Below are 16,625 nucleotides of genomic sequence, written 5' to 3' on the forward strand. Positions count from 1 at the left end.
AATTAATGTATGATTAGAACATAACTGAAAAATATGTGCATCTACCCAATGCATAAAATCTATGTGTTGATAGGAAAAAAAGAAGCTTTGATCTAGCACAATTTCTTTCTAATGTTGCTAGAGCAAACAGACACACACACACACACACACACACACACACACACACACACACACACACACACACACACACACACGGACAGACAGCCAGACGCAAACACACATTTATAGCTGTTAAAAGAATGCCAAAGTTTCTTTAATATAAGTAGTGAACCAGGATGTTGTATTTACTTGAGTGAGTAAAAGAAATTATGCCAGAATTAATTTTTTTTCATCTGTAGGTACATTCTGTTTATCAGTGCCTACTTTTTTCATGGATCAGTTTTATTTGTTTTTGTCACCTGCTTAAAACTATGTCTGTATCTATGTATGTGCAGTTTTGAGAGTGTCTTTTTGTATACATATATACATACATACATAATGTGTGTGTGTGTTTGTGTTTCTGATACTTCTGTATACTTATGTACACATCTCTGCATATTTGTGCATTTCTGTGTAAATATGTGGGTATCTGTGAGTGTATTGTAGTGTGTGTGTGTGTGTGTGTGTGTGTGTGTGTGTGTGTGTGTGTGTGTGTGTGTGTGTGTGTGTGTGTGTGTGTGTGTGTGTGTGTGTATGTGTGTGTGTGTGTGTGTGTGTGTGTGTGTGTGTGTGTGTGTGAGTGTGTGTGTGTGTGTGTGTGTGTGTGTGTGTGTGTGTGTGTGTGTGTGTGTGTGTGTGTGTGTGTGTGTGTGTGTGTGTGTATGTACACTACAGGAGTTACCTCTTCAATTGTTACATAACTAATATACTTTGGAAGTAAAATACTTCCTCCAGATACAATTACATATCCAACATCAGCTTTCAGAAATTAGGTGGAGGAACTGTATATCAAGAATATAAAAATATATGTTTACATACTATTTACCACATTTAAAACAAATGCAAAATGACTTAATAAGTTTCTCATTTTCTAAGTGCAATAATGCTGTCTAGGATGGACATTATAGGGAACTAATGGAAATTCCATGAATGGGGAGGCACTCTGCTTGTGGAATTGGGCCTCTCAACATCCCATGGTGCCCCATTATTTCCCTGTAACACTCAGCCTGTTGGGTATTACTGCTTGTACAACATGTCAAGCCATGCTGTTTGTAAATGAGAAACCTAATACTGGTTCTGTTACTCATAAGGCTTACATATCAATACATTGAAAAACTAAATTTTTGAAACTAAAAATCTACCCTGGGATTCAATAAACTCCATGCAGGCTTTGCACAATGCCTACATGGAGTTTACATGTATGCATGGTGGTGCATTGCAAGCAGCAGCTCACAATGCATATTCATGCCTCACATCGTGTTTAAGTGAGGTTTTGCGGCTGGCAACAGTGTTGCCAGCCAGGAAACTATGTAAGCAAATACAGATAGCACTCCTGTTTAAATCAGAGCACTGACAGTCTGTGGTTTTGTGTGGAATGACACAATGATCACCAGGGGGCTTCACAGATAGCTCTCAATCTCTTCATACAAGACATCTGGACAAAGGCCATCGACTGAGAAACAAGGACATATTTGACATATTTGCCCTATATAAACGTGCTATAATAACCAGGGATTTGTGTTAAGATACATGTTCTGATACTGAAGTCTGAAACTCAAATGTATGCAATAATGAGTCACATCAGTCCTGAGATAATCCCAGTGATATGGCATGAAGCCACAAATTTGATAAGGAACACATCTGGACATTCTGTGAAAATCTGGATAGTTGAGAGGTATGAATCTTAAGTATATGGTCCAAACACAGTACAGAACACTGTATGTATAGTGCAGAGTATTGTGATACCCCATACACCAATGTAAAATAAACACTCAGTGGAAGCATATGTACTGAATAGGGACACACAGATGAATTGTAAGAATGAACACAGGGAAGGCGGACAGGTGAAACAATATAATATACAGCAGATGAGGACATGACAATGGAAGAGGGTTGTAGCAGCAACACCAATCGCATACCTATATGGAACAATAGGAACTGCACAGTGAAAATGTTTATGTGACTGTCACACAAGGTGACATAACAATGGGGAAGGGGAGGATGTCTGTGTGAGATAAGCATCCTTTCTTGAAGAATGCAGAGGACATCTATCAGGGATCTGACATACAATTGGGGTAGGGTGCATATTATGAAGCTGTGCACTTATTTGCCTGAATAGGAGTGTAATTTCAGCAGAGGTCTCCAGCAAGTGGGACACAGATAAAGGCTCATAGACAACAGTAAAAGAACTAAACACAATCATGGACAATATCAGAATAATACCACCAGTAATCCCATGCCTCTGACATAGCATATGTGATTTAGAGTGATAAAAGATGATTCTGCACAAAACACACATGTACAACTGTTATATGTCCAGACTCTATGAAGGTAATCACGCACACTGTCCTGGCACCATAACATCTGCTGGAGGTATTAGGAATGTTAGGAGGGACACTGCTATACCTGTATGGGACATTATGAGCAATGCAGTCTAGTTGATTGGTTTGTATGGCATATATATATATATAGCACAATCTGCACTGTTACAAATATTATCCATGCTATTAATGTTGTCAAACACTTACGTATGTACTGTATACATCACCAGAAAAGGTAGCACACATGCATCTGGTGTAACAACCTGATGGGTGTTCTACTCCATCAGACAGTTAGGTTTATGCCACAAAAAGAATACCTAGGTATGACCAATAAGCTGTGTGACAGCTCAGTATGACAAAGGTGGTACACTTCAGTTACATATCAGTTGAAGATGTGTAGGGAAGTACATAAAGAAGGGGGCATTGTACTCAGTTATTGGTAGGATGAAGGCTGGGAACTATGCAGGTATTATGGCCTCTGATGTGGATGTCCTTTACATACTCAATACCTGTGCTACATACAAGGGAGTAGTCAGCATTGTGACCACATGCAGGTGGATGCTCCACTTACTGTCTACCCCATGACACAGGTCACATACTTACTGATCTGATTATAGGGTGCGATGTCCACATTATACTTGGGTTGTGTGTTTGTTTTCCTGATGCAACAGATTCTCCCCCCATGTTTTCTTGTCATTGCAGGTATTGTCATGGCTGTGGCAGCAATATTTGGTATGTGTTGATTCTGTCTGTATTATACTAATATCACAGTTGGAGTCAATGATTGCCCACAGTCTGTAGTTCTTCAGGCAGCTGTTTGGACTCAGGATGTGTATGTCATCTGTGATGTCCATTACTTAAAAATAATGGCAGGAAAGGACCTAGCAGACAACCCTGATGTATAGACCTGATAACTGGACCCAAGATATAGGTCACTTCACATATTTCAACATCATGAGATGCCATGTATGTGATACACTGGTCTAACCACTTGGTGATAAAGCTGTTTATAGCCATATCTGAAAGTGTTCATTGAATACCTCAGTGTGGATTTGTATAAAATTGGCCAGGTCAGTTTCCATAGGATGATAGTGTTGTCCATGGATGCCATCAGATATAAAAGACATGTTGTAGCATTAACAACTTACACAGATCTGTTGCACACAGCTGGGATATTACTAGTATCCATTTAGAAAAGGTTCATGATGACATGTTCGTCTACCTCACAGCTGAGGAGAGTCAGGATGTGTCTATACATGAATGCATCAGGTGATATCCCATCCAACTCAGATGGATGCATGTTGATGCACACCCTTTTGCAGGAACATAGCTTGTGTGGAGGGTACATTGAAGTGTGTATTCAAACGTATCAGGAAGGTGTATGCCATAGGTGATCTGTGATGCTGTCACAGCCCATTGATTCTGTGTAATAGTCCTCGATGAAAGGAAAGACAGTGCATACTGCCTAACTTGATCTGGATTAGGGTTTTGACACAATTCCCCAAACAGGTATCCTTGAAAAAATCTCCCAGATGGGGATTAACCCTAACTTCACTAGATGGGTAACCAATTGGCTCACAGAGAGAACACATACTGTGAAAGCTGGTGAATCAACCTGTACCAGTAGAGCTGTCACCATCGGTGAACCCCAGGACTCTCTACTTACCCTTTACCGCTTTTGCAATCTGTTTCTCAACAGTTAAGGCTAAAGTATATGGCCTTCGGCTTCCCAGGTTTACTGATTCTTGCATATTGGGTGCAATCATTGAGTTTACCAATGATGATAACATACTATAGGAGGAGTTAATACAGGCAAATGATTGGTGACAAAGCCACACGATCTAAAAATAAATGTGGAAATATGTCTTTATTTTGTCCTTCTGAAAAGTGGAATTCCATGCAATTACAGCACTGACAACAGTCCTACTATGCTGAAACCCAGTGATGAAAGCAGTGGGAACACATAGCAATCTGAACTTTGACCACCAAGTGTCCACACTTGTATTGAAGGCCTGTTTTGTGCACATCATAAGTCATGTCATCATATTTAGATCCTAGGATTGTATGACAGCACTGTACTCGAATCTCATCATAACACTAATAGAGTATAATGCTCTGTTTACCATGTACCTCATGATACACATGCAGCAGCTGGACAGACCACAGGGATTTCTCATCAAGAAAACACAGGAGTTACAAACCATGCTGTGATGTGTGTGGATAAACTGGAGGCCATGTCACTGTAAACTGTATAAAATGAGGAAACTTCTGCCTGGCCTCCAGGCCAATTTCTGACCTTGCCCTGGTGGGAATAGTGCATATCTACAAATCAGATATAACGGATGACATCAGTATATGTCTTTGGAGGAGATTATGGCAATAACAGTGTCCCACATGCTGCTGTAAAAGGTTCTCTGCAATGTCAAGCAAGAGCACAAACATGCACAAACACACACACACACACACACACACACACACACACACACACACACACACACACACACACACACACACACACACACACACACACACACACACCTAGTAGACTGTAGTGAGAATAGAACCCCTACCTAAGTACACAGACTACAAATCTCTGTATTTAATGCAAGTGCCACAGCTCAAGCTTGACTTAGAGTGTCTCAGACAACACTTTATAGCTGTTGCCATCAGCAGTGTCTGTTGAGGAGAATATGGCAATAATAGTGTCCCACATGCTAGTGTAAAAGGCTCTCTATAATGTCAAGCAAGAGCATAAACACATACACAGACACACACACACACACACACACACACACACACACACACACACACACACACACACACACACACACACACACACACACACACACACACACACACACACACATTGAGTGCAGTGAGAATAGAACTCCTACCTAAATACACACACTACAAAACTCAGTACTTTACGCAAGCAGCATGGCGCAAGTCTGCAGGTCACCTTATAGTGGATGACATCAGCAGGTCTTGTTGGAGAGAAGATGTTGGGAGGTCTCCAGGAAATGGATGGTGTAGGCATGTGTAACTATCAAAATACTGTCAATTAATTGCATTGGAGTGGTAACGGTAGGATGCAAACTTCTTTTCTTCTGTCCAGACACACACACACACACACACACACACACACACACACACACACACACACACACACACACACACACACGCACACATACACTGCAGTGAGAACAGAACACCTACTTATCTAAGTACATAGATTACAGAACTCAGTACTTTATGCAAGTGCCATGGCACAAGTCTGACTTTTACAAGACTGCAGGTCAACTTCCACTATGATGACCTCAGCAGGCCATGTTGCAGAGAAGATGTTGGGAGGCCAGCATAGGTTCATAGCTCCATAAGTTCTTAGGAGGGTAATAGCATAATGGCCCGAGGGTGTTTACAAGCCCAGCCATGTAAAAACACAATGACCCTTATTGAGCTTAGTTAGATGGTCATTGTTAGCAGAGCAATTTTGTGGTGTTTTTATGAAAGTCATAGATGGCACCCCATATGTGAATTTACAATCACCAGTTCAGTTATCAAGGTTGCGCTTGAATAGCTTAATTGAGGAGCACTGCTTCATATGCAATGGGAGACTATTGCAGAGGAATGGCAATCTCTGGGAGATATATCTGTCTCCCCAGCATATTCTGTTTATGTCACAGTCTAGGTTGAGATCCATGGAGCAAGTTATTGTTGTCCCATTTGATTTGCAGATGTCTAGCACTTCTAAGACTGCTCTCTAGACTAGGCATAGGTCAGCTCTCAGCAGCTTGCATGATACTGAGTACAGTGACAGGTCTTTCAGTCTTTCCATGTATGTCATGTTTTGTAGGCCTTGGATTTTTCCAGTCACAAACCTCTGTGTTTTTTCCAGTTGCTGCAGGTGTCTGGTGAGGTACTGACAGAAGGGAGCACTGTACTCAATTAGTGGTCTGATAAGGGTAGACAACAGCAGGGCTATGACCTCCCTGGTCTTAAATGTGTTGGCCTTATTTATGAGGTGCGTAATGTAGAATGTCTGTCTCACCACTATGGACACATAGTGATTGAAGTGTAGATTGCTATCAATATGTGTTCCCAAGGTTTGCAACACTGTGTTTGACATTAAAGGGTTGCTATGTATATTATAATTGGCAGAGGTACTTCATTGTCAATGGGGACAATGAGGCATTTTCTGCTTTAAGGTTCAGTCTGTGAGTTTGACACCAATCATTTGTCTGTGTCAGCCCCTTCTATAATATGTTAACATCACTGGGGGACTCTATATGAATCTGCCCAGTTGACAGTCATCTGCAAACTTCATAAATCATGGGCTATCTAACTTTGCCCAGGCTTCAGAAAAATAGTTTCCAAATTTATTATTTATTTATTTTACATTTGTTGACCGGGATAGTCTAACTGGATTTATGTCCATTTTCAGTAGCGTCCCGGGGAGATAAGCTCAGGTCTAGAAAATAGTTGAGGGCCCAGCACAGATCCTTGTGGTAGTCCACTGATAAGTGTTCTAGTGGTGGAGGTGCAGTCTCCAACTTTGACAGTGTGTATTCTCTTGGTGTGTCAGTTGGCTATCCATCTAGTAATGTGTGGCTTAATTCCCAGATGGAAGATTTTCTCCATGATACCTGAATGGGGATAGAGTCAAAGGCCTTGGATAATTAATCAATGGTGGTATGTCCAATTATTCTTCATCCAGGTCTTTGGGGTCAGTATTAAAGAAGTCCACTACATTTGATAAGCAAGATCTACCCTTGACAAAACCAAATGGGTCAGGTCAAGTGTGTTAAAGATCACCTATGTCCCTGTGGATAAGGTCCATGTGGATTCCTTCCCTAGCCTTGTAGATAAGGCTTTTTAGGCTTATGGTCAATACTCCTAGTTCTGTATGTCACCAGATTGATGTGCATTGCATATCACACATTTGATATTAATTTCTGTAGTGTAGGTAATATATGTGTGGAAAAAGTACTGAGACACCAGGGTTGCAGTGGATGGTGGGAGGCAGCACATGGCTGAATTATAAATATGTGACATATTATTATGCAGGGCCTTCAGTTTGTTATGGTTCCACATGTAATTTGATGTCATAGACCAGAAATGGACAGTAAAGAGCAGTAATGCATAATAATATTTACTTTTTCATAGAGAGGTGAGCAGAGGGTGTGTGCAACGGTTGGCAAGGTGTTTGTACATGTGAGATACACATTTTCAATACTTTCCCTGTTTGCATATAGTTCAGCAGTGCAGAAACATGAACTGCATAGTGAAAAGTCTAAGAGTTAGTATTGAGTCTATGAAACACATATGCTGCTTAACTGACTCTGTGGCAGCAGGTGTAAATGCATTGACACATTTCCTTTTGAGACCATATGATACTGGGTTCACATCCAGGTGTTCCTAATACTTTTAAATACTTTTAAATAAATGTTGATAATGCAGCAAGATGAATTCTGTATAGTAAATGTGTTGCTGTGTGTTGGCATAGTGCAGTGGGTTTAAGTGGCATTGCGTTGAGGTAACCACATCGTTTTGCCACCACTCACCATAGTTGCACATTGTTGCACGATGCCAAAAAAGTGAAGGGTTCCATTGCTTTTTCTGCTATTTATGTGTGTTGTGCATGATTCTATTTTTTTGACCAGACTGAAGGTATTAAAATGGAGTAAATAGGAAAGTGGTGAAATGGGGAGCAAGCAGGGGGAAGAACAAAGGGAAAGCAGTACAGGAATGTGCAGGACGGAGGTAGGAAAAAAACACAGATATCCATTTCTTTAACAGTGTAAATTGAAAATATGTGAGAATATTAACTGAGTCTGGACTGTCACCTCCATAAAGAGGGGTGACCACAATGCAATCATGTTGTATAGCCAACTGGACTGAATCAAGTGTGTCAAGAAGACATGTGTGCGAAAAGGAGAACTATGTATGGGATAATTTTTTTTTTTTTGTGGGACAGGTGCTCATTTTTTTTATTTCCATAAGAGAGGAGTGCTGGGGAAGCGACATAGCATAGGTTTATCTAGGGCAGGTAAGTTAGGTAGATGAAGAAGAAATTGCAAGCATACAAGACAAACAAGACAAGAGACAGGGACGGTGATGGACACAAAAGGTTGGGGGACACCATGACTGGGGTAAGAGAAAGGGAAATGCAAGCCCATGCCCATCAGGCTTGGAGACAGTGAGAATCAAGTCCTCTCCCACTGGGCTGTCATCACTGTCACCTTACTCCACAGGTGGCTGGAGTGCTTGACATCTCCTCCTCCTCCTATGGACCATGAGGGAGAGCAGCCTCTATATCTGATGTAGACATACACCAGTGGTGTGGAGCATGACCCTATGCACCTTTCCTGGCAACTCTCTGTGGGTGATGAAAACACTGCCTCCACCACTGCTCCTGGAGGGTACCACTCCACCAGCTTCCAGGGCAAAACTACCTGAAGGCACAGGTAGTGCAGAGGCAGCAGAGGCAGTGATGCCAGGTTGGCTCCCAGATATGCTGGGCATTGGTGCTGGAGCTAGTGGAGCAGGGGAAGGCTGATCCACTGTGGCTGGCCTACCTCACTGTACTGTAGAGCATTTAGTGATGTGGTACATATGGATGACATGGTGACATTTTGATGACACATAATAGAAAATAAAAAAAGAGAGATAAGGGTTGGGATGACAGAAAAAAAGACATAAAATTAGTACCATCATATCTGACATACAATGCATTACTACAATTATACAACTCTTTTATCTTAAGTATTACATTTAAGTATACATCCTAACAGATACACACTATACTACAGATTGCTGAAAATAATCCTTGAAATGTGCATATATTGCACATAGGTTTACTATCATTAACATATGGTGTTCAAATTATACAAATTACAATTTACAGCAAGGCATTTGTGTCATTGGTATAGAGTTTATAATTTAATGTAAATATTATTGAAAAAATAACATTATTTTATATTGTACAGTTGTGATTTGCACATATGAGTGTTCTAGTTATATAAACTAGAGTTTACAGCAAGACGTATGTGCCACTGGTATTGAGTTTATAATTTAATGTAAATATTATTGAAGAAATAACTGTATCGTATATTGTATAATTGTGAATTGTGGTATTTGAACCCACAACCTTTGACTACAGTCTAATATTGGACTCTTAGAATTGCTTTGTGCTGCTTTTACAGTTGAGATATGCATGCTCAATTTGATACAACTATAAAATACCAAAAAAAGCTGTCTTTAAATTTTAATGCTGCAAAAACACTTCTCTTCTGCAAACATACCTCTTGCTTCCCTTAGTCTCTCCTTCGAGCAACATGAGCTTGCACATTGAACTCATGCTCCCTGGCAGCTTGGGAAAGAACAGAAATGAACAGAAGAGCATTAAGCATGACAGTCTTGCCTATATTAAGCTTTCTAAGTCTTACATGTACTGTCTTTATTTCATACTAACACTGCTGTGGGATGTCCGCAGTCTCAAATTCCTCTAATCAATGGTTGATAGTATCCATCTTTTCTCCTGTGTAGGCCAGTAAAATGATGCCTACATTGCTTTCCAGTGTATGGGATACCAGTGACACTGGCTACAGCCTGGGCCAAACTATTCCATACCTCAAACTTGTACTGGGAGCCAGAATGGTCACCCTGCAGAAGCCTTTGACTGTGGTGCTTTACCAGGAGTCCAATAAATATCCTGGACACCCCACCTCTATGCCCTAAACCTGGCATCTTTCTCACTGACAGCCATGTCTACCAGCAGAACTAGAGCAATGGAGACTGAAGCTTTTCTACCCAATTCCAGTTATCGCATTTATTGGTAGTGCGCAAACTCAAGCAACACATTTGCACAATGTTAAGCATAGAGCATCCGTGCCAAGCAGTGAGGAATTAAATAATTGCAACTGGAAGGCTAATCTGACACTCTGCCTTAATTTGAGGGGTGTCTACTGATGTAGCCTGGAAATACATATACTGGAAATTGGAAGGTAACTGTTAGCTGAGTTAGGTTTGTAGGCATGCACTTGGGGCATAAATGTTATGACCCATTTGACTTTGTGAGGTGTTTCCAGTTGTACCAGGAGAAGTGGGATAGTACATGTGCGGCATATGCCAGCATGGCTGTCTGTAGTTTTGTAAATAATCTTATGTCATTTGACTATTACATTGATTTGTACAGATGCTTGTATTAAAAATGTATTTGTAAAAGTTGCTTAAATTACTAATGCTGCAACTGAATCTTAACAGAGTTCTGAATGTGGATTGTGCCAGAGTCAGGTGACTAGATGTGATGCCACTCTATAACCAGCTGATGGATGGATCTCTGGCAGCAGCAGTTTAGTATTTGTTTTTGTCTTTTCTTTGGAATCTGATAAAAAAGATTTATGTCAGTAATCACAGTTCAGTAGTTGTTAAGTTGTTAGTTGTACAATTCCATCAGTGTGTAGCATCTTATCTTGCCATGTGGAAGTAAACATCTCAGCAGTACATCCTGTCCTGCGATACTAAGTTAACTAGAAACAGTTTCTCCTTAGTTCAGTTAGGAATAATACAGTGAGATTAGTTTAGTAATATTTTTTCTGCATCTGTGACATTCTATCTAACTGTGTTATTTTTATATTTCCTATGACTGAAGACTCTGTTGTTTATTGTAACTAAGTATTAAGTATTCTTCTATTCTCTATTTTATTATCCATTATTAAATATTTTTATACATTTTCATTGTAGCTGGTCTTTTTTGAAAATACTTTTAATATCTTGAGAGTACTTGTGCTTATTTTAGTGACACTGTGGCCACTCTGAAAAGCATTTCTGCTTTGGTCACACTCTACCATTCATATCAGTATTAATTTGACAGAGTATAATTGGTTACCCTTTGTAAGAGCCTTAGAATATTTGACTGATGGCAGCAATCTACCCTACAATCTGGAGAAAGTGTACACAGCCGGTGAATCTATGTCAGTCTTTCCCATATGTGTATATGTGTGTGAAAAATCAGATATTCAAGTGTGTGTGTCAGATACTTGAAACTGGGACACCGTGCTCCAAGGTGGATCTTGTTTGGGATCTGGAGAGTCCAGTCTCAGTGGAGCATGTTCCCTGTGTACTTTTGTAAATCAATTCCTGTTTTTAGTGACTGCATCTCACCAGTGTCAGTGGTGAGGACTGGGGCTCCTTAATTACTGGCCCAGGGTAAAGAGGGGCCATCATATATTGTATATTGTACTTTCTTTGTTGTCTCTAAATATTTCTGTTAAATTCTATGTAAAACCAACACTGTACCTGCCACTGTTGTTTTATTAGAGCTTTTCTCTCCCGGGCCTCCGCTGAAAATGGGCTCACACCCAGATGGACTATCCTGGTCAACAAATGTAAAATAAATAAATAAATAATAAACAATGTTGTCATCTTTTACTTAACTTCTTCAAGGACCATTTGGCTTGCAGAGGTTACCCTCATCTGCAGATTGTAAGCCAAACATTTTTATTTCAGTACTGATGAGCAATTCAAAGAAATATTTTAGTGTGTGATGTTGATGTATGGACTGTTGTGTGTATTTCTGTACTGTTTAATAGTGGCAGCACTGTTGTTTTGCTACCATATATTGGAGTATAGTAGTTTAGCTATTAATTGTTCCTCTGTTTGTTGCTTGTTATCACAGGTGATCCTGACAGTGGAAGTGTGGGACTTCTGCCATCTGATGTCAGTATTTCAGTAGACTCTGACGATAGTGGTGACGACCAAACAGTGGCACAGTCAGGGGGTGCATGAGGCTGAATTGGACACTGAGGTTGACATACAGTTAACCCCTGAAATTCCATCAGACTCAACCAGAAAGCTTATGCTTACCCTTTCCAGTGAGCCCTCAGACATTGGGACAGATGGAGGGAGAGACCATTGATCAGGGAAGTGTGGTTACTGTGGCTTCAGTGCCTGTTGACTCTGGCTGTAGCCAAATTGTGGGTGAGGTGGCATGCAGGAGGGGTGTTTGGAGGAGGCTTGCTGTCCATCCTCCACCTGATCCACATGTCTCTTCCTGTGCCACTCAGTGTTTAGGGTTGTCATGTAGGCTCAGGCACATTCCCAGAGGTGCTCCAGAGAAATGCTTAGGGTTATAGATGTGGCAGAAGCTGGCATGTGTGACTGCCTCCACCATGTTGCTGATTCAATGAATCAGATAAATGACACACTGGAGTGAGGGGTATCCTCCGGAAGCAGTGGGAGAGGTGGGGATTACTTTACCTGCATGGAGATGACAGAGATGGTGCATAGAGTTGTAAACTGCACCATTGGTGTATGCCTATGCTGGATGGAGAAGCTACTCTCTCTCATGGTCTGTATGAGGAGAAGATGCCAATCAAGCACTCCAGCCACCAGTGGAGTAAGGAGACAGTGATGACAATCCAGTGGGTGAGAAGTCAATTCTCATGTCCCCCAATCTTTTGTATCCAGCATTGTCTCTCTTTCTTATATTGTTTGTCTTTTATGTTTGCATTTGCTTCCTCACCTATCCAACTTACCTGACCCAACATGCCTACATCCCTTACCTAGCAGTTTTCTCTTACTGTATTAAAAAAATCATCCCATACATAGCTCTCCACTTTGCACATGGCTTCTTGACACACCTGATTTAGTCCAATTGGTTATACAACATGATTACATTGTTGTCACATCTCTTTGTAGAGGTGACAGCCCAATTTCAGTTAATATTCTGCACATATTTTCTATTTACACTGTTAAATAAATGGATAGCTATGTTTTTTCTACCTCCCTCCTACACATTCTTGTATTGCTTTCACTTTGTTCTTCCTCCTTCTTGCTCCCTATTTCATCACTTTCCTATCTACCTCATTTCAACACCTTTATTCTAATAAAAAAAATAGAATCACATACACAGCACATACGTGGCAGAAAAAGCAATGGATCACTTCACTTTTTGAGCTCTATGTTTGCTCACATCAATGCACAGCGATGGTGAGCGGTGGTGCAATGCTTAGTTTACCTCTGCGCAAACTCACTTAACTCCATTGTGCTATGTCAACACACAGCAACACATGTACTATAAAGAATTCACTGCATTGCATTATCAATGTTTATTTAAAAGTCTTTAAAAGTATTGGATACACCTGGATTCAAACCCAGTATCATCTAGGCTCAAAAAGAAATGTGTCAATGCATTTATACCTGCTGCCACACAGTCAGTTAGGCAGCAGGTGTGTTTCATATACTCAATACTAACTCTCACACTTTTCACAATGCAGCTTGCATTTGCTTACTACTTAACTATGTGCAAACAGGAAAAGCATTGAAAAGGTGTATCTCAAATGCACACTTAACTATCGCACAAATCTGCCGCTTGCCATGCTATGGAAAAGTAAATATTATTATCTATTATTGCTGTTCATTTCCTGTTTATGACATGAAATTACATATGGAAACATGACAAACTGAAGGCCCTATCTAACAATATGTCTCATATTTACAATACAGCCATTTGTTGCCTTCCCCCAACCACTACAAACCTGGTGCCTCTGTACTTTCTCAGCATATATATCACCTAGACTACATAAATTAATGTCAAATGTTGTGTGATATGCAATGCACATCAATCTGGTAACATACAAACCTAGAACTATTGACCCATAAGCTTAAAATGCTTTATCTGCAAGGCTAGGGAAAGAATCAGCATGGAGCTTATCCACAAGGACATAGGTGACCTTCAACACACTTGACCTGACCTATTTTAAATTTGTCAAGGGTAGATCTTGCTTATTAAACCTAGTGAACTTCTTTGGTACTGACTTCAAAGACCTGGATGAGGGATAACAAGACATACCACCAATGATGAGTTATCCAAGGTCTTTGACACTATCCCCCATTCAGGTATCATAGAGATAATCTCCCATCTGGGAGTTAACCCATATATTACTAGATGGATAGCCAACCAGCTCACTACCAGAACACACACTGACAAAGTTGAGGACTGTACCTCTACTACTAGACCACTTACCAGTAGTAAAGCACAAGGATCTGTGCTGTGCCCTCAACTGTTTAGAAACTATTTTTCTGAAGTCCAGGCAAAGGTAGATGGCCTGTGGCTTACCAAGTTTTCTGATGGCTGTCAACTGGATGTAGTCATATAGAGTCCCCCAGTGATGTTAACATATTACAGAAGGGGCTGACACAGACAAATGATTGTTGCCAAACTCACGGACTGAACATTAAAGCAAATAATGCCTCATTGTCCCCTTTGGCAATGAAATACCACTGCTAATAATGATATAAATACCACACCCCTGTAAGCTTAAACACAGTGTTGTGAAACTTGGGAACACATGTTGACAGCAATCTACACTTCACCCACTATGTGGGGAGACACAGATTCTATATTCCACACCTCATAAATAAGGCAATCACATCTAAGACCAGGAAGGTCATAGTTCTGCTGTACTCTTTCCTTATCAGACCACTAATTGAGCACAATGTCCCCTTCTGTCTGTACCTCACCAGACACCTGCAGCAAATGGAGAAAACACAGAGGTTTGTGACTGGGAGAATTCAGGGCCTCCAAAACATGACATACATGGAAAGACTAAATGACCTGTCACTTTACTCAGAACCATGCAGGCTACTGAGATGTGATCTATGCCTGGCCTATAGAGCAATTCAGACCCTGCCCTACTGGAAATGCTGGACATGGTACAAGAATAACTTGCTCCAGGGATCTTGTCCTAGCCTGTGACATAAACAGAACATCCTGGGGAGACAGCTATATCTCCCAGCGATTGCCAAGCCTCTGTAATAGGCTCCCACTGCATGTGAAGCAGTTCTCCTCAATGACCCTATTGTAGTGCAACCTTGACAACCTGACAACTGGATGGGTGATTGTAAATTCACACCTGGAGTGGCAATGTATGTGCCTCATGGACAAGGCCAGTCAGTGCTGATCACAAAATCACTCTACTAACAATGACTGTCTAACTACGCTTAATAAGAGTACTTGTGTTTTACACAACTAGGTTTGTAAACACCCTAGGGCCATTAGGCAGTGTCTGTTGAAGACAATATGGTAATAACAGTGTCCCACATGCTGCTATAAAAGGATCTCTGTAATGTCAAGCAATAGCACAAACACACACACACACACACACACACACACACACACACACACACACACACACACAATTGACTGCAGTAAGAATAGAACCCCAACCTAAGTACACAGACTACAGAACTCTGTACTTTATGAAAGCGCCATCGCACAAGTCTGACTTTTAAAGACGGCAGGTAATGTATAGTGGATGACATCAGGAAGCATGATGGAGACAAGATGTTGGAAGGGCTGCATTGGTTCATACCTTTATAGGTTCATAGGAGTTCACCAGCTCCAGCTGCTGCATATGGCTGGTGATATATAGGCAAAAGAGAGCATTATGCTCTATTAGTGTTCTAATTAGGTTCAAGTACAGTGCTGTCATACAATCCTAACATCTGAATATGATTGCATGACTTACAATGTGCACAACATAGGCTTTCAGTACCAGTGTGGACCCTTGGTGGTCGAAGTTCAGATTGCTATCTGCATGTTTTCCAGTGCTTGGATTACTGGCTTTCAGCATAGCAGGCCTGTTGTCAATGCTGTAATTAGCATGGGAATTCCACTTTTCAGATGGACAAAATAAAGATGCATTTCGGCATTTATTTGAAGATCGTGTTGGTTTTGTCACCAATCATTTGTCTGTGTCAGCCCCTCCTGTAGTATGTTATCATCACAGGTGGACTCAATGATAGCACCCAATATGTAAGAATCAACAAACTTTGTAAGCCAAAGGCCATATACTTTAGCCTGAACTGTCGAGAAATAGATTCCAAACAGTAAAGAGGTAAGCACAGATCCCTTGGGCATGCCAATGGTGACAGCTCTACTGGCACAATTTGATTCACCACTTTCACATTATGTGTTCTCTTGGTGAGCCGACTGTTTACCCATCTAGTGATGTAAGGGTTAATCCCCAGCTGGCAGAGTTTCTCAATGATACCTGCATGAAGGATTGTGTCTAAATCCTAAACAGATCAAGATGAGTAGTATCCACTCTCTTACCTTCATCCAGGCCTATTACACAGAATCAATGGGCTGTGAGAACATCACAG

The 16,625-nt window shown here is 40.8% G+C and overlaps 1 protein-coding gene across 1 annotated transcript in view; it reads right to left on the bottom strand.

The window, feature by feature from the left end:
* Window positions 1-16,625, bottom strand: part of FBN2 (fibrillin 2) — a 2,449,070-nt gene that overhangs the window by 610,207 nt on the left and 1,822,238 nt on the right. The gene's annotated exons all lie outside the window — the stretch shown is intronic.

This window comes from Protopterus annectens, chromosome 2.part0, assembly GCF_019279795.1.
Source record: "Protopterus annectens isolate FY-2018-M chromosome 2.part0, PAN1.0, whole genome shotgun sequence".
NCBI classification, from domain to species: domain Eukaryota; kingdom Metazoa; phylum Chordata; order Ceratodontiformes; family Protopteridae; genus Protopterus; species Protopterus annectens.